Source organism: Leiobunum rupestre, chromosome 1 (assembly GCF_980474605.1).
Source record: "Leiobunum rupestre chromosome 1, qqLeiRupe1.1.hap1, whole genome shotgun sequence".
Lineage (NCBI taxonomy): Eukaryota > Metazoa > Arthropoda > Arachnida > Opiliones > Sclerosomatidae > Leiobunum > Leiobunum rupestre.
Window position 1 is genome coordinate 69,888,005 of NC_143384.1, and position 6,184 is coordinate 69,894,188.

The window sequence follows — 6,184 nt, forward strand, 5'->3', positions numbered from 1 at the left end:
TTGGCCGCTGTAGCGAGAACAGCGCGTAATCAAAGTTGGCCGTGGGCACAGAAGGACAAAATGGACACGATTGGAATTTTCTTACTGATTATGAAACATGAAAGACCAAATAATCTTAATGACTAGCCCCACGCTTTAAAGCTAATAATAAAGATTTAAAAAACCACTGTTGCTTATTGAAATATAAAAGAAATTTTAAGTAAAAGAATTTTTGAGCGGAAATACAGATAATCTGATAATATCTGAGTGTAAATACACTTAATCCGATAACATTTAAGTGCAAATGCAGATAATCTGATATCTAAGCGCAAAAGCAGATAATCTGCTAAGCACAAAAGCAGATAATCTGCTATCTAAGCACAAAAGCTGATTATTATTATTATTAAGTTAACGTAATTTGCTCTCCTCATAGAGATAATTTTAATTTTATTATTACGCAGGAATTAATATAATTCGATGTTTTTCATTTTAAATCAAGGAATACTTCTGCGTATTGTTCCATACCAGAGTGACTGAGAAAAATCATATCACCTCGGGTAGGAATCGAACCTACGACCTTTGGGTTACCGTCCCAACGCCACTACCATTGGACTACCGAGGCCATGAATAATCAGGCCTCGGACATCCAATTTAAGAATGACTCGATCTGGTTCACATTATTGACGGGATATTGAAGGTCCTGTTATAAATTAGTTGACGTTAAATGCTACGGCACCGTCAACAACGGGTTATTTATATCCCGTCAATAATGTGAACCAGATCGAGTCATTCTTAAATTGGATGTCCGAGGCCTGATTATTCATGGCCTCGGTAGTCCAATGGTAGTGGCGTTGGGACGGTAACCCAAAGGTCGTAGGTTCGATTCCTACCCGAGGTGATATGATTTTTCTCAGTCACTCTGGTATGGAACAATACGCAGAAGTATTCCTTGATTTAAAATGAAAAACTTCGAATTGCTCTCCTCGTTACGGCGCAAAACGTCGAATTTTTTTAGCGAGAAGAAAAGGAACCTTACCCTCTCCAATCCGAGATTGTCGGCATTCCAAGCTATCACGGGTATCCCTAAGTAACCGGTCAACTGGAGCAAGTACTGTGCCGAGGCCGCGTTGCTGCCGTACACTTCCGAGTTGGTCAGATACAGGATGGTAATGACCCCGTTGGAGAGGAGGCTGGAGCAGAGGGCGTTGAGGATCTCGTCCGGAGACGGCGCCATGGGCATTAGCACCACCGGCGCCAGGCTAATGTTGTACATGCTGGTGAAGTTGAAGACCCGGTGTTTGTTCTTGTTCATGTTGTCCACCGATTCGGTGATGCGCTTGTAGTACTGTCTCTTCAGCGTGATCAGGGCCGTGTGGGGGAGTATGGCGCCGAAGCTGATGTTCTGGCGTCGGGGCAGAAGCTGGCTGGAGGATGGGCGGTAGGTGAGGCAGAAGCCCACCAACGACAGCAGCAGCAGACCGCTCAAGCCCGATTCTCCCAATTTGAAGCGCATGGTGTCTCCCCTCACCGCCTTCGATGTCGTATGTGTCTCTGTATCAGTTGGGGCTAGTCGCTGCTAACTGGTCGGCGTCGGAACTAATTGGAGAGTGGTCGGGTTGGGAAGCTTCTGCGAAATAAAACGATTTTGTAGTTAAAATTTCGCTGTTAATACGAATGATACATTTTACTTTTCTAGAACTATCGGTGTATTTTCGATCCTAGTTGATACCACCAGATACACTTAAGTAAAAACTCTAGTGTTGTAAGTCGGAAAAATTTCCACGGACCGCTCGGAACATTTTCCGGAAAATGACATAGGCTTTTTTTCCGGAAAATTTTCCGCATTTTTCCATGATAAGTCTAATATTGTTTGAAAATTTAAATAAAGCGGCATCTTCGCCTAATTTTTTCGAATCTAAAAGTAAAACTAAACCTCAATACTAGTTTAAAATGATTAACAATGTAACACTATTAATGTTTTGTAGTATTTTTACTGATATTAGACATTTTATATCGATAAAAAGTTAAAAACATTAAAAACCCTTAAGAAGTAATTTATGTTTAAATTTTTTATTTTTCAGATTTGCGGAACATTTTCCGGAATATTTCCTGAAAATTTTCACTAAAAACTCTTGAGATTTTTCAAATGCCAGTATGGGCCTTTAGATCATTATAGAAATGATTAAATACATGAATAAATTTTAAATAATTTAATAATTATTAGTGAGACGCTACATATTAACAAGCTTGATCTTTCCCTTGGATCTTTTACTACTTATCGTGATTGACTGATTTAAATTAATTTCATTTAAATAAAGTAATATTTTTGGACATCATTTGTTTTAAATACAGTGGTTTTTTAATCATTAATTTAAATAACTTGAATATATAGTAATAAAATATAAGTTATGAAAACCATTCTGAACAAATTAAAACAGTAAATTGTAAATAACTTTCAGAATAATTTTAATTTTAGATTTCAAAACCGATTAGCTAATTTCAAATAGCTTAATAAAAGAGTCATTAATGGATTAATAACTAAACTTAACGAAATAAAAAAAAACATTTAAATAAAAATGTAATATACGCCTAATTAATAACAGCGCCTAACGTACGCTCGACGGCACGTTTCAATTATCACGTGCCCTATAGTGTTTTGTAGCGCCATCTTTAGCGTTGTCGAAGTAAAAAATTTATTCTTGGATTTTTACTAAAAACAAATGAAAGTTATTTATGTTATCTAAGGGGACTCACTGTTCAGGATTTAGAAAGCATGTGTTGTTACTGGGAATAGTAAAATCACGAGTAATTTTAGTTCAAGGTGGACAAACTTGGCGTCGCTGAAGTCGATTTCCGGCGTAGTTTCGTAGCGAAGCAGGAGCGTTCACTTCAGCGTTGCCAGACGTACGATAATTATCGCACAGTGCGATAATTTAATCAAAAATTTTAGGGCGTACTATAATTTTCATAGAGTACGATATCGTACCATTATTTCGATAATTCTGCCTCAACGTACTATAATGTACGATAATCTTTAGATTTTTTTAAAAACCTACGAACGATTTATATTTTATTATTAATTTATATAACTTTTCTACTTAAAAATGAACGATATACATTTTCTGTACGCGTAGTCCAGAGTGTGAGTTTATTACTCCTAGCTATTTTTTGAAACATTTTTAAACATATTAAGTTCAGTTAATAATGATAATAGACATTTTGTTTATTTCCCTGAAATAAAACTCCTGTAGTGCTTTAAAAAATCATCTAAATTCAACGCATTTATGTATGAATTAAAATTTAGCGCCAAAAAGAAATGACCGATAATTTTCCAGGAAAATCGATAATTTTTTAGCCTAGATACGATAATTTCAGATTTTCGATCTGGCAACGCTGGTTCACTTTCAATTTGGACAAAATGGCGCCGTTGTTGTCGGTTAAATGATTAGGCTTAGTAAGTCTTAGACCTTTTAATTTTGAAATTGGTTCTTTTAAAGTTTAAGTAATGGTAATTAACAATTGTGTTACGTAAAAATAACCAGTAAACTGAGTTTTTTTTTAATAAAATTCACGGTAATCCATTTCCTTTCTTAACTTAAAAAATTTATTGAACTAAGCCTAAATATATTCTTTATTTACATTTTAAGGGCTCAATGTTAAGAGCAAGGTGCAAATATGGTAGCAAGCATAGTGATTACCAACCAAATCGCAGCAAAACTTCGTTACAAATAGATTTTACATAACAAAAATTTGTGATTATTTTTATATTTGGTGATAGTTGAACAGAATTCTTGAGGGCTTGAGGCGCTTCAAAGCAGCTGGTGTACCTCAGTAAACCTTCCCCGTCCCCAAATAAATTCTGCCTCAATAATTTATTTATTTATGTTTATGATATGACTATAACATCACAGACTAGATAAATGTATTTAATAAATATTACATTATCATTTTAAAACACGAGCCTGCCGTAAAAGCCAATGAAATTAATGCTTCCGCTGACTGTTTTGAAGCGCTTTCTATCAAACTTTAAAACTATATTGAAAGCAAAGGAACAAAGTACGAAAATTATATCAAAAAATAGGAAAATATAGGAAATTATAGGACTCCTATAATTTCCTATATTTATCTAAATATTACTCCTATAATTTCCTACATTTAACTAAATATTACTCCTATAATTTCCTACATTTAACTAAAAACTACCCCTATAATTTCCTATATTTACCTAAACATTACTCCTATAATTTCCTTTATTTACCTAAACATTACTCCTATAATTTCCTTTATTTAAATAAACATTACTCCTATAATAAGAGTAATGTTTAGGTAAATATAGGATATTATGGGAGTGGTTTTTAGGTTAATACGGGTAAATATAGGAAATTATAGGAGTAATTCTTAGGTAAATATAGGACTCCTATAATTTCCTTTACTTACCTAAACATTACTCCTATAATAGGTATAATGTAGGTAAATATAGGGTATTATAGGAGTAATTTTAGGTAAAGATAGGAAATTATAGGAACGTTCATGTGAATTAATAGGAAATTATAGGAACACGTGCATGTGAATTTATATGAAATTATGGGAATATTCATGTGAATTTATACGAAATTATAGGAACGTTCAGGTGGATATATAGGAAATTATAGGAATAATTTTAATAAAGATAAAACCAAATGCTTTTATAGGAACTTTGTTTTAATAGTAATATTACATATAATAAGAAAACTTCATAGACTTTGTGACTAGATAAATGAATTTAAGTAATATTACATATAATAAGAAAACATCACAGACTTTGTGACTAGATAAATGTATTTAAGTAATATTACATATAATAAGAAAACATCACAGACTTTGTGACTAGATAAATGTATTTAAGTAATATTACATATAATAAGAAAACATCACAGACTTTGTGACTAGATAAATGTATTTAAGTAATATTACATATAATAAGAAAACATCACAGACTTTGTGACTAGATAAATGAATTTAAGTAATATTACATATAATAAGAAAACATCACAGACTTTGTGACTAGATAAATGAATTTAAGTAATATTACATATAATAAGAAAACATCACAGACTTTGTGACCATATAAATGTATTTAAGTAATATTACATATAATAAGAAAACATCACAGACTTTGTGACGAGATAAATGTATTTAAGTAATATTACATATAATAAGAAAACATCACAGACTTTGTGACTAGATAAGTTAAGTTAGAAGAGACCACCTATGGACTGTGAGAAGGATGATAAGATACTAGATAAATGTATTTAAGTAATATTACATTTTCATTTTAAAACACGATCCTCTCGTAAAAGCCAATGAAATTAGTGCTTTAGAAAAAGGCTGACCGTTTTTGAGCGCCTTCTATCGAGCTTTAAAACTATATTGAAAGCGGAAGTACGAAAAATAGGTCACCCTGTTAGCTGCACACTGCCACCAAAACAGATGAGATACAACATTTTCGCTGTAAGCGCGTTACTTAATATAAACAAGCGACAGAAAACGCGTACTTTAATAACCTCAACTTTAGATTGAACATGTTTGCCGGGTCATACATAGAGGCGATGAATTATTCGAGCGCGAATCTTTCGACGATGCTAACGGAAAGTTTCACTTATCTTTATTATATGAAATAGTTCTTCTTTAACGCCAGCCTGGAGAACGATAAAAAGCTACTTTATGTCACTCGCACAATCAATACGGCTCGCTGTTGGCTCCCTTCTTAGTCACCGCTGACAACGCGAACCCATCACGAAGACGAAATTAAAGGTTAAGATACGATCCTACTTGACAGCGAGTACGATACCGACTTAGCGTCGTCTGCTACCGTTATGTTCGACGGGTGCCACGAACTTTCTAAGCTTTCCAAGTTTTCCTTCGCGAAGAAATGTTTATTGACTGGAAAAATTACCTCCGCGAAACCTTATTTTTACGTCCCAAAGGCGTGTTTTTGGACGCTTATGTTTCGTCGTGTCGTTTTATGATTTTAACGACGTTAATTTACGAACATTAATGTCTTTGAAATTCACTTTTTAACTGCGCTTTTCGCATTTTTTTATGTCTGTTTTTTGGTCTTTTATTTTAAAATGGTACTTTGTCTAGGTTTTGTTGGATTTCACGGGTTATATATTCTCGGTCAACGGTTATGAGGGTTTTATGTAGATGTTATGCGGTTTTCTCG

The 6,184-nt window shown here is 33.7% G+C and overlaps 2 non-coding genes across 2 annotated transcripts; one reads left to right on the forward strand and one right to left on the reverse strand.

The window, feature by feature from the left end:
* Positions 1-528: 528 nt before the first annotated feature.
* TRNAT-GGU (transfer RNA threonine (anticodon GGU)) lies at positions 529-601 on the reverse strand. Its single transcript has one exon. It is a non-coding gene; the product is annotated as a tRNA-Thr (tRNA).
* Positions 602-804: 203 nt separating this feature from the next.
* On the forward strand, positions 805-877 carry TRNAT-GGU (transfer RNA threonine (anticodon GGU)). The gene has a single exon. It is a non-coding gene; the product is annotated as a tRNA-Thr (tRNA).
* Positions 878-6,184: the final 5,307 nt, after the last annotated feature.